This window comes from Pongo pygmaeus, chromosome 13 (assembly GCF_028885625.2).
Source record: "Pongo pygmaeus isolate AG05252 chromosome 13, NHGRI_mPonPyg2-v2.0_pri, whole genome shotgun sequence".
Taxonomy (NCBI): domain Eukaryota; kingdom Metazoa; phylum Chordata; class Mammalia; order Primates; family Hominidae; genus Pongo; species Pongo pygmaeus.
This window is the reverse complement of record NC_072386.2, coordinates 124328253-124341482: the sequence shown is the minus strand read 5'-3', so window position 1 is coordinate 124341482 and position 13230 is coordinate 124328253. Positions and strand designations below refer to the sequence as shown.

Genomic DNA, 13230 nt, shown 5'->3' with positions numbered 1-13230 from the left:
GCAGCCGCCATGCCCCAAACAGCCACTCACCGGGAGCAGAGTAAGACCTGCTCCTCCTCTCAGTTGCTCCGGGGTTGCTAACTCAGAGAAGGGAAATAAATAGTAACAAAGGCGAGCATTTATTAAGCACTTATGGTGTGCCGGGCCTCGAAACATCATCGGATTTCATTCTCAGACCAACCCTAAAGGTGCTGGTGTTAACTCCCCATTTTAAAGATAAGAACCAGCCGCTCAACCAGGGTAAGGGACTTGCCCCACTGCGGATAAGCAGCAGCTTCGGCCTGACTCCAGATCCCAACGTTGTGGAAGCCGGAACGCCCCGAGAACAGGCGGAGAGCAGAGAGAGCACCGCAGGGCGCGGGCCAGGGTGAGGGCACCCCCAGGCCTCCAGGAGGTCGCGCGGCCGGGGCGAGAGCGGACGAGCCGTCAGCACCAGGGACAGCTCCCCGGGCCGCTCCCGGCATCCCCCGACGACTGCGCGCGCGGGCCGGTGACGCGCGCTCCCCGCCAGGCTCGGGCGCGCGCCCTCCTCGCCAGCGCGCGCCCTGCGCTCGGGACCAGGCTGGAGCCTCGCGTGCAGCTCGCAGGGAGCCAGCCGGGGCGTCCGGAGTCGCGGCCGCAGCGCAGAGCTGGCAGGGGTGCCCGCCTGGGCACGCAGTCGCCTCCCCGGGGGCCTCCCGGGCTTCTCAGCGCCCGCCTCGCCCGCCCAGCCACACCAGGCGCCACCGCCGTGGCCTGGGCATGAGCGGCCGCCGCTAGCTGCGCCCTGCCCGGGTCGGACGCCCGCCCGCCCCGTCACGTGCGCCCAAGTCCTCGCGGCTGGGGCAGCGCGGTTCCCATGCTTCAAGGTAAGAGCCGAGCGGGCCGCGGGTCACGGGGTGTGGGGCAGAAGACGCAGGCTGGAAAGCTCCAGCTAGGTGCCCACTCGTCCAGAGTGCCCACTGCAGCCTGCCCCGGCTGCCTCGCACCAGGTCCCCTGACCCAGCTGGCGTCACCCATCCCCTGGCTTCCACACTCAAAGTGCATCCCTGAGGAGGAGACTGAGACCCAGGTGGGCACGAGGGCCTAAGGGAGAGGCGGGGGACCCACTTTAGGAAGGGGGGCTTCATTTCCCTCGGAACAGTGGCCTGGGGGCAGGGGGCAGTGGGGAGGGAAAGTTTCCCAGAAGAGCCCACTGGAAACCTGGCCGCCTTCTCTCCCTGCCAGGAGCTAAGACTTTTTCATTTGCTGAGCTTTGCCTTCTTCCAGAGCCGGTGCTGCATTTTCATCCCATCCCATTCACCCAACACCCACGAGAAAGGGGCATTGGCCCCATTTCACAGATGCAGAAACTGAGTCTCCGAGAGGTTTGGTCTCTTTGCTCAAGATCACAGAGTGGGGAAGTGGTGGAGCTGGCCTCAAACACGCCGGCCTCTGTCACCACCACCTCACACCTTTGTCTGTTAGGAATCTCTGCTTCAGTGACAGGTGGGGGGGCACCTAATTGACACTGGGTTTCCTCAGCCAGAAAGGAAAAGACTCTACACACCAAAAACCCAAGAGATATTCGACACGGGTCTTTGGGGCTCCACTGTCTCACCTGACTCGTGTCCTGTCCTCCCGCAGCCACAGACTGCCTGGGCACAAGTGGTCCTGCCAGTGTGTGTCCTGTAGCAACCCCGATGGCTCTGAGACAAGAAACTCAAGGGTCAAGTTCATGGACCCTTCTGCAGGGTAAGGGGAGTATTCTTGAGGCCTGAGCCCCAGCGTTCATCTTAGCACCTTCCCCAAGAAGTAGGAGCTCAGGAGAGCCAGCGGGCCACCCTGCCAGCCTTCTCCCTTGCATTTCCTCAGCCCCTGCCAGCTCAGGCTCTTCAGGGCTTCTGGGGAGAGCAGTAATTACCAACCCCAAAAAAGTTCAGGGTTGCTGGGAAAGCACCTTTGCCCATCTTCCCACCTTCTCCCTCTTATAGAATTGAGAGTGAAGTGGAGGTGACCAGGGCTCTACCCACCTGAGCAGGTGAGAACCAGCACTTCCTGGGCTGGGCAAGGGCTGGTTTTAACTCTCGGTGCACTGACTGCAAGCTTCCTAAACAGCTTAGGTGCTGGTGGCTTGTGAAAAAATCTCACCCTAAGGCTCGGGGGCCCAGGAAATGTGGGGTTTTGTTCATTTGGTCTTGCAATTGCTGGCAGTCTGTTGAGCATCTGCACGACGCTATGAAAAAGACCCACAGGGCAGTCTTTGTATCCTGGATCCAGCTGGGTTTTGGTTCCCCTATCAGCTGAGTTTCCAATGGGGCTGGCTTGTCTGGACTCACCCGGAAAGCTTGGAAATGGCTCCTGAAGGATCTGGGGGTCTGGGAAGGATGCACAGGCTCTCCCAGCCTCGGTGCCCCAGTTGCATGGGGAGGGAGTGGGAGCTCCAGGGTGCATTGCTGGACTTTCAAGACATGCCGACACCACTCAGAATCCTGGCACACAGAGGTGTTGCAGCTTCTCCACCCTCGCTTCTCCAGCAGGTAGGGGAAGGAGCCCTACAGAGCTCCTCCTACCCTTGAGGCTGGAGTCCCCAACACACGTCTGTCATGCCAGTACCATCAGCAAACATGAACAAGGGCGCCTGGGGAAAGGTGGGCACAGATGGAGAAGTCGGGACTCGAGTTCTGTCCACCTTTTTGGGTGACCTTGGGCAAGTCACTTTCCTCTCTAGACCTCAGTCTCCCATGTACAAAATTATGGGGTGGATCATTTCATGTTCCCCCCTCTGAGCCATTGCAGCTCTGTTCATCTAAGCCCCGGATGGAGTAGGGAAGCTGGGAGGAGTGCAGTTCCTCCCTTTTTGCCATGGTATTGAGGGAGCACAGAGCAGTTTTGAAATCTTCGGACTGACCTGAGTCCAAGCCCCCAATCCCTGCCAACCCTACTCCCTACTCACATGATCACCCCCGTTTTGTATATTTAGGGGCTGGCTCTATATTCCTGACTTTTCTGGTGCTGGTTCTGGGTGAGGCTTCACAGCATGGGGACCCACTCCTGCAGTGAGACCTCTGGCTCCTGCCACGTGGGCCCGCCTCTGCAGCCTCATGGCAGCAGGCTCCAGCGAGGAATAATTACAGCACTCGGGAGGGGAGAGATTTATTACGTCTCAGTCAATTACCTCCGACTCTAAACTCTCGGGGCAGGAGGGGAGGCAGAGTAGCAGCCGAGCCCTTGTTCTGTCCTCCACTCAGCTCCTGGCCCCACCGCCACTTCCCTCTTCAGAGTAGCAAGTCCTGATCTATGTGTCAGTAAAACGGCAATTTGTGTGGCAGAGAGAGTGGATTCCAGGCCAGACCACGGGCGCATCATTTTGCATCCCATCTGCAAAAATGAGGGTGCTCCTGCCTTCCCTGCTGGCACATGGGACACCGGGGCAACTGTGAGCCTGGCCGAAAGGCTTTTGGACGCCAAGAGCATGTGGTCCTGGGGCCCACCCTACAGAGGCCAAGGTGGGCCTGGAGGGCTTCTCTGCCAGCTGCTGCCACACTTGGCACTGGTACTTCTTGCAGTGTCTCAGTCTTTCTGGATTTGCTCCAGAGGGGATTTGATGAGTTCCGAGGCCTCAGTGTTTGCCAGCTCCCTCCCTCCACTGCTGAATCCTCCCGCAGGCCTTGGCCCAATCCCTGCTTGCTGGGAGTTGCTGGAGAGGGGAAGGAATCCTGTTGCCCCTGGGGTGAAGTGGGCTGGTGGAGGTAGAGTTGAAAGCCCGGCTTTGCTGCTTTCTGGCTGTGGAACCCTGGGCCTGAAGGTCTTGGGCTGGAAAATGGAGACTGCCTCCTCCTTCCCTCGGGCCTCATCAGTGAAGGAGGAGGCTGGAGAGGCAGGTGGGGTCCGATTCCGCCAGGCTTGTAAGCCCTGCTCAGTGGTTGGGCTTTCCGCCGAAGTCCACAGGAACCAGGCTCTGTGAGCCCGGAGGGACATGGTCAGCTCTGGCCTTTAGGGACCCTCTCTGGCTGCACCATGGGGAATGACTTGGAGAGGGGGCCCTACAGGCAGGAAGCTGGGGGGGAAGGGAAATGATGGGGGCCGAGACCAGGGTGCTAAGAAGAGGGCAGGTGACAAGCATGTTGGGGGCTGGATGTTTGTGTTGGGGTGATGGGAGACAGCCTAAGACTGCCCAAAGGTCATTCCTATACCACTCCCTTAAGTCAGGCTCAGGCAGTGCCCGACGCTCGGATGGGCCGTGCGTAGGCAGTGAGGTTGAGGCGCCGGGGGCCCGGGGGAGAACTGTTGTTTTAGCAGCAGCTCAGTGTCAGAGCCGTCATCCCACTGGGCTGGATGTTACCGCCTGTGCTCTGGGTGCTCCCAGCCCTTGGGGAGCCGTGCCTGTGGGAGTGGGTCCCTGCTGGACTGAGCTAGTCACCTCTGCCCTTGAGCTCAGTTTTCCCAGGTGGCAGAGGTGGAAGAAGGCTGCGCCAGCTAGGAGGCTCTGGTGGAGGCTGGGCAGGGACTGGGACAGAGACCCCAAAACAAGCCAGGCTCCCAGGGCTTCCACTTCGTCCACCACATTCCCTGGCTACTGAGGGTGGCAGTGTGGCTGGATAAGAGCACAGCTTCTGTAGCTCAGCAGAGCCATGTTTCCATCCAAGCTATGTGTCCCTCATGAGGTTACTCAGCCTCTCTGGGCCCCAGGCTTTTCATTCATAAAATGGCAATCATTACATCTGCCTCTGATGTGCCAGCTTACCTCCCAGCCAGCAGACTGGGAGAAGAGCCCACGCCCTGCCGAGCCCTAGCAAAAATCTCTTCCAGGCCAGCTCCACCCACACAGCCCCAACCCATGCCCACTTCTTGGGTCTGCCGTAAGGTGGCCTCGGGGCCCACAGGCCTCGGACTGCACCTGGCAAGCAGGCAAACCCCACACCGTGGGGCAGCCTTGGCTCCTGACCTCAGTGTTCACACACAGGCAGGATCATCGCCACCTCCGTCTCCGTTCCTCACGAGCAGGTCCACAGTTTCTGTGTGCAACAGGCTGGCCCTGTCTGGGAGCTGGGCCTGCTGGCAGGTCCCGGGTCTCTGGAGAACCGTCCTCTCTCTTTTGTAATCATCCTCATTTACATTTGCTGTATTTGGCCACACTACCTTATAGACATCAATCTGAAATCGTGCTACTCCAAATGGGGTTCGAGGACCAGCAGCAGCAGCAGCATCCCTAGGAACCCATGAGAAATGCAGGTTCCCAGGCCCCCAGACCTGTTGTAACTGGCCCCCAGGTGATTCCTGTGTTCCGTGGAGTTTGAGACTCACCGCCCACCACGGCAGAAAAGAGGTTCTATTTGTGTAAAGCAAGGGTGACTGTCTCCTTCATGCTCCTTATATATTTAACTTCATATATTAAAGGGTGTTTGAATAAAAGAAATACATGCTTGCAGTAAGAGAAAAACCAAGCTATTCAGCTTTTGTTGGTTGGTTGGTTGGCTGGCTTTTTACAAAGTAAAATCCCCTGGTTTCCTGGGTGTGGCCTGCCCCCCAGTGCTCGGCTGTGTCAGTGACGTGTGTGTCAGCCACACCGGGCACCATCGAGAGACCAGTCTGTGTGTGTTGTTCCCTGTGCTTTTGACTTAACAGGTCTTGGTTGTGTCTGCATGTCGACATCCTAGTCTGTCATTGATTTACCTGGACCCATATCAGTAACCAGTCATGTAGGCCATCCACAGGTTTTACTTTGTGTGTGTGTTCATTTTATATACTTGTTCACTCAAGTAATCACTCCAGGGAAGGATTTCATAGTTGGACGAGGGATGTGCAGCGTGAATAGAAATAAATAGGCCAGGCGCAGTGGCCCATGCCTATAATCCCAGCACTTTGGGAGGCTAAGGCAGGCGGATTACTTGAGGTCAGGAGTTTGAGACCAGCCTGGCCAACATGGTGAAACCCCATCTCTAATAAAAATACAAAAAAAAGAGCCGGGCGTGTTGGCATGCACCTGTAATCCCAGCTACTCGGGAGGCCGAGGCATGAGAATTGCTTGAACCTGGAAGGCGGAGGTTACAGTGAGCCAAGATCACACCACTGCACTCCAGCCTGGGTGACATAGTGAGACTCTGTCCCAAAAAAAAAGAAAAGAAAAGAAATAGCAATGCAAAAGCAGCTGTCCATGGATTAGAAGATGGGTGCAAGGTAGCAGGTGCCCCAGATTCAAAGGAATGTACACCCTGGACTGGAGCAGGCAAGGAAGGCTTCCTGGAAGTGGTGCTTGAGCTAAGCCCTGAAGCATTGGCATGGAGCAGGAAGGAGCTGGTGTGGCATAGACATGGGGGCTCCTATCATCACCAGGAGGCAGGAGGACTAGTCTGTCAACTTTGGCTAATGAGCAGTGGCCCCGCTAAAGATGCCCCTGAATTTCCTCTACTCCCTTTGCGGGTGGGAGAGAACAGGCTGGGCCACTTCCCTGTCATCTCATTGGCTTTTAGCTTTCCAAGCTGCATTGTGGCTGGGGTTGCTTTTCCCACGTGCTGTCAGCCAGCTCTCACCCGCTGGTCTCCACTTGGTTCACCAGCCGTGCAGACCCTCTGCGGTTCCTACCAACACATCCCCCTAGCGTTAGCTCTGATTATTTTGCCAAGAGTGATCTGAGGCCCTGGAGGAAAAGGTCGACTGCGGTGGGACGCGCTGGGGATGCATTGGACCCACAGCAGTAGGGGAGGAGGCATCTGGGAGCATCAGTGGTTTCTCTGTAGCATTTGTCAAGGGCCTCACCTTTGTGTTTGAAATGTCATGTTTACATCCTGTTTTTGAGTCCTCCAGTTGGCGTTGGCAATTGCAGTCTCACTTGATTCATTAGGGAACTTTCCTAGGGCAAAATAAAGATGTTCATTTTCCCAATCCGAAGGCAAGCACCCGCCCACCCCAGGTGCCCTTTCTCCCTGGGCCAACCTCTTGCGCTGGCCCCTCCTCTGCCCCGGAGCCCAGCAGACTCAGCCGAAAGGAGGGCCCGCATTTAGGGCCAGAATCCTATCTCAGGTCTCCCTTCTAAACAGTTCAAAATTAGTCACTGCTTTAAGAGGGCTGATTCTGGGATATAATGATTCGATTCTGGTTCAAAGGAAGGCAGAAAAAAGCGTCCAATGTTTTACTAGAAAAATATCAGCTTCTCTGCAACATTGTCGACTGTGAGCTTCTGGTATTTACCTGTGTTTAGAGTTTGTTTGGTTAAAGACTCATTATGCAGAAGCCTCCTGCCTCCATGTGAACCCATTTACAAAATTAAAAATGTAGTCAACTTTAATTTTACCTTCATGGAACTTCCCACATGAGAGTTCCCTCTAATTACTGAACAGACCTCTATCTCAAAAAAAAAAATTATTTTCCAACGCAGAGTCTTGAACAATCACTCGTGTGGTCTTTTTTGTCACCCCTGGGCTGAGCTGTCCTGTTCACTGCTGGCCCTTCTCTTCCTGGGAGCGCTCATCATTGCCCAGGTGCCAGAAGGGGAGGGGATAGCATTGGTGGAAGGAAGCAGGGGGAGGGAGGAGCAGGGAGGGCACGTCCATAGAACCAGCCGGATGCTCTGAACAGTCGCAAGCGTGGGACCCCACAGCTCAACGCCACCCGGATTCGAACTCTTCCAGCTGGTAAGCGTAGGCACATTACTAAACCTCTCTGTGCCCTAGTTTCCTGGTCTATGAAAATGGGCCTGGCTCTTTCCCGCTTGCAGGGTGATGAGGACTCATCCATCGTCACCCTTGGGAGATCCCAGACCCAGGTGGAAGTGTGACAGATGGAACTTGTTGTTATATGGCGGGTCTTGGGCATGGCTGGAGGCAGGGCCTGCCAAGTGGTCCCTGTGGCAATGCTAAAGCTTCCCGTGTGTGTGTGTGTGTGTGTGTGTAGCAGGGTTCAAACCCTGCTTAAAACCATTCCCAGCTGAGGATAGAACCCAGCCCCTGTGTGGCCCGTGGAGCCCCACCCAGGACAGACCCTGCCAGCCCCCAGCTTCCCTGCTGGTCCTCCCTGCAGCACTCCTTGTGTGCTGGCTACTGCCTGTTTCTGGAACCCTCAGAGTCTCTTCCTCCCTGAGGCTCCTCCCACCTACCCCCGTCTCTGCCTGAAGGACCTCCTGGCCAGTGCTAGGTCCCAGCTTTAGTCAGCCCTTCTGAGACGCGCCCTGACGCCATGGCAGTCAGATGGCTGGGTGTTTTGTGTGGCTGTGGCTCCCCCGGACCAAGACACCCCATGATTAGGGACAGAGATGGCGTCTGGTCTCCCATCAGGGTCTTCCCTCAAAACATTCAAAACCAGCAAAACATCCTCAGGGAAGAAGGGACTTGCAGTGTTCCAGAAACGGGAAGCAAGCCAGTGTGTAGGAGCAGTCCGGGGGGCAGCTGCGTCTGACCCATGTGGCACCTGTCATTCTCCAGTTATGGGGGTTTCAGTAATTGGAAGGGAACTCCAGAGGGGGTGGGCCTCGCCTGGCCAGGCCCCTGGGGTTAATGCTGCTATTTGTATTGACAGCATGACCAGTTTCTAAAAAATCCTCATATGCAAGACAGACCCTTTCAACAGCACACCTCCACTCGTTTAAAAATGGCTGAGCCCAATTTATTTAAAAAGGAAAATTAATGTTAAAAAATTGCTCCAGGCAGGGTCTTTGCTGAAGCCTTGGTCAAAGACTGCTCAGGGCAGCAGAGTTACCTGCACAAGTTATAATAGAATCACTGAGTCGGCTCCAAAGGCGCGCCCTGCCCAGAGAGCTCAGAGGCTCAGGAAGGGGGCCCAGTGGGTCTTTGTAACCCCTGTGCCTGGTATGGGGCAGTAGGTGGTCAGGGCTCCAGGAGGAGTGAATAGAGTGAGGGATGGAAGAAGGGTTGTCAGCTCACAGGCTCTGCTGCCCTCTGAGGCCCTGCTCCCAGACAGCTTGCAGGCGGGTAGGGCCCTCCCAGGGGTCCTCATGGCTGGTACTTGGGAGAGAACTTGGGGTGACGTCAGGGAAGAGCAAAATGTCTGGAGTTCAGCCAGGAATTCGAGGCAATGAAGCGCCCCCCCCCCCCCACCAAGGGAGAGTTGAGTTAATGGCCTGGATGAATTGTTATTTGCGAGGGGAAAGGGGGTTAGGGAGCGTCTGTGATTGTTCACTGAGCGTGCGATTACACTAGTTATCTTCCAAAGTCCCTTCCAAATCTAAGAGGAGAGGAGTCTCAGATTCCGAGTAGCCACTGGTTGCATGTTCTGATTTTCTAAGACTCTAAAATGTGGCTTTAAGATTCTGGGAGCCTGCGACTCCAGGAGCTTAGACCAACCTCTCCTCAAGCCCCACGAGTCCTTGGGCTTCCACCTATCCTTTTACCCTCTGGTTTCACCCCTGCTCCCACCCCATCCCACTGCAGACCCCATCGAAAGCTCCAGGGAACAAGCTGGGCCCAGCCTTAAATCAACTGCAGGAATCTAGAGGCCCAGTTGCAGGGGCCATCTGGGGCTTCCCTCGTAAGTGCCAGGTGACCTGGTCTCCACTGAACTAAGAGTGGGTGGCACCACAGGGAAACAGGGGTACCGTGGCACATGCTCCTGCCCCAGCTGCCGTGTGGACCAGCCAGTCTCTTTGGGATGGGCCAGGCTACTGGACTCTACCTTTGCCCCTGCATGCTGCTCTTCATCCACTCTCAGCACTACACACACACACACTCTCACACACACACTCTCACACACACACACTACACAGACCACACTCACACACATGCACAGACACACACATATGCACACAGACCACATTCCCCCCCCACACACACACACTCACACACATGCACACACACACTACACAGACCACACTCACATGCACACAGACACACACATATGCACACAGACCACATTCCCCCCCACACACACACACACACTCACACAGACCACATTCCCACACACACACACAAACCACATTCCCACACACACACTCAGACCACATTCCCACACACACATGCACACAGACTCACACTCATGCACACATACATTCACATGCACACAGACACACATACACATAGACCACACACATGCAGATGCACACATGCACACAGACACACACATGCACACACAAACTCACACTTGCACATCCACACAGAGCACACACACATGCACACATATGCACACAGGCCACACACACACTCACATTCGCATATGCACACAGACACACACACATGCACACACGCACACACACATGCACATAGACCACACTCACACACATGCACACAGACCACACCCACACACATGCACACAGACCACACCCACACTTGCACATGCATATGCATGCACACAGACACACGAGCACACACACTCGTACACAGACACACATTCATGCACATATACACACATGCACACAGATCACATGCACACACACATGCATAAACAAAAACACTTGTACATGCATACAGAACACACACATGCACACAGACACACACATGCACATCCTCACACATGCACAGATACACATGCACACTGACACACATGCACACATATACAAAGACACAACTCACACACATGCACACTCATACACATACATGCATGCAGATACATGCACACACACATTCACACATGCACACACATACATGCATACACAGAAACACACATGGACACACTCAACACATACACACACCCCTTACACATTGACACACATAGACACAGACACCCATAGACACAGATACACAGACACACATTCACAGACACACACAGATGCAAACACACAGACACAGGCTTCAGCTGCTGTCGGGCTTGCAGTGGGGTCCCGGGACCCAGGTTCCCTTTGTGGCACAGTGCAGCACCGTGTGCTGGGAAGGGGAGCCCAGAGGAGGCCTGGGCGGGCAGCAAAGCTTCCCTGAAGTCACGTCTGAGCTGAGAGCTGAGCAGGAGCCTGACCTGACCATGCAAGGAGTGGATGGCAGTTCCGGGTCGATGGAGCAGTGTGTGCAAAGGCCAGGAGGCAGAGGCGAACTCTGTGCAGGTGAAGCATTTAAAGGCGAGAATGGCTGGAGCCCAGAGGCAAGACAGGAGGAGGGTGGGAGACAAAGCTGAAAGTGTGGGGCTCAGGCCAGGTGGAAGGTGCCCCCAGGGCAGGGGTGCAAGGGCCACTCACAGGGAAGGGGGGAGGGCCCCTGGGGGAGAGGGCGCTACCTGCATCCAGCAGGGGCAAGCTGGCACCCTTCCCCTCCATCTGCCCTGGGCTCTCCCTGATGGGGGCAGGGATCTCAGGGCACCTTTGTTCTGAGAAGCCTGAGAGGGGCCACTGAAAGGAGCCCTGGGGGACAGACACATGACCAGCAGCTCAGGTGTTCATTTGCCACCTGTTTGCTGGTGCCTCAGGTCCCTGTCCCCAGTGCCCCACCTGTGAAATAAGATGAGGACTCCTGTCTCTAACTCTCAGGCTGCTCTCTCCGGGGAGATATAGACCCAAAAACTCAGTCAAAACTACAGCGTGCCGAGGAGGACGAGCGTGTTATTCTAATTCACCACTGACATCACAGTCCTGGGAGAGCAGTCCCTCTCTCCCTCTCTCCCTCCCTCCCTCCCTCTCTCCCACCAGCAGCGGGTGCCTGGCTCCTGGGCCGAAATTGTCTAAGTGCCCCAACTGTTGGGTTAAGAAGAGCCCCACCTCCTCACCCCAGCACACACAGTGCACAGCTGTAGCCATGGAAACTGCCTGTAACCTTGTGAACAGCTAAAATAGACATTATATATTTTTTGGTTTGTTGTTTTTTTTTTAAATGCACTTCTCTTTTGTTTCACACTCCTGTGTTGATAGGTAAGGATGCATACGGTTCAGGGTTGGTGTGCAGAACATGCCTTGCACCCCACCCTGTGCCTTGTTCCACCCCATGCTCACTCAGAAGGGCCTGGGCCCAAGAGACTGGGGTCCCCAGGGGGAGAGCCCCTGAGGAGCTGCTGTCTCCTCAACCCTGCCTCTAACAAGACAAGCCCGACTCCACCCAGTCCCCCACGAGCAAAATACCCCCTGCCACCTGGCTCCCAGGGAGGCCTCGAAGCTAGGTTTTGTGAGATTGAAGGCTGAGCAGGGAGCCCCAGACTGGCCACTTAGATGTTGTCACCATGGCTCAGGTTGGGACCCAAACCCAGTGAGGAAATCAGAATCCACAGTGGTAGGTCCAGACCTGTGTGTCTGAGAAGGAGCTGAGCTTTGAGCCCTGTGCCCTGGACAAGTCTAGAAGAGGAGACAGTGTAAATGCTGCTCTTCATCTCCCCTTCATTTTGGAAGGGCTTTTTTTCTTTTTCTAGATTGCACATTCCAGGTTGATGGCCTTCTTTTTTTAAGTACTCGAAAGACACCACTCCATTGTCTCCTGGCTCTCATTGTCTCCAGCAGGGAGTCTGCCGTCATTCTTACCTTCAGGCCCCTGTAGGTCATGCAGCCCTTTGCTCTGTGTTTAGATTTTTCCCTTCATTGCTGGTTTTAAGCAATTTGATTATAATGTCCCCTGGTGTTGTTTTCTTCCTGTTTCTTGTGTTTGTGGTTTGTTGAGCTTTTTGGATCTGTGGGTTTATAATACCATCCAATTTGGAAATTTTTCAGCCAATATTTATTTATTCTAATTGTTTTTTGCACCAGCCCCAACTTCTTTGGAGATTCCAGTTATACATATATTAGACCCCTTGAACTTCTCCACACCTCACTGAGTTCTGTTTGTTTTTTTCATTTATTGATGTTTTTCTCTCTATTTCATTTTGGATCCTTTCTATTGCTCTCCGCAAGTTCACTAATGTTTTCTTCTGTAATATCTAGTCTGAGGTTAATTCCATCCACTGTATTTTTCATCTTAGGCATTGTCATGTTTTCATCTCTAGAAGTTTGGTTGGTTCTTTTTCCTATCTTCTATGTCTCTACTTAATATGCTCAAGTTTTCCTCTGGTGTTTTGAACATATGAGCTACAGTTAATAACTATTTTAATACCCTTGTCTCCTAATTCTATCATCTGTGCCACTTCTGGGTTAGTTCCAATGAATTGATTTTCTGTTCATTGTGGTTTGTATTTTTCTGCTTCTTTCCATGCCAGGTAATTTTTTACTGGATGCCAGACATTGTGAACTCCACTTCATTGTTATATTGCGATACATATTTGTGAGGTCTGTTCTGGGATGCAGCTCAGTTATTGGGAAACAGTTTGATCCTTTCAGGCCTTGCTTTTAAGCTTTGTTAGGCAAGTCTAGAGCAGCCGTTTGTCCAAACCCTCCTGAGTGCTCTACCCAGTGCTTCATGAATTAGAACCTTCCCTGAT

At 54.4% G+C, this 13230-nt stretch overlaps 1 protein-coding gene across 1 annotated transcript in view; it reads left to right on the top strand.

Annotated features, from left to right (window-relative positions):
• The first annotated feature begins 535 nt into the window (after nucleotides 1–535).
• FAM163B (family with sequence similarity 163 member B) overlaps nucleotides 536–13230 on the top strand; it is a 34046-nt gene continuing 21351 nt past the window's right edge. The window contains exon 1 of the mRNA XM_054501802.2: nucleotides 536–848. The gene's annotated coding sequence lies outside the window, so the exon portion shown is untranslated. The remainder of the gene's footprint in view (nucleotides 849–13230) is intronic.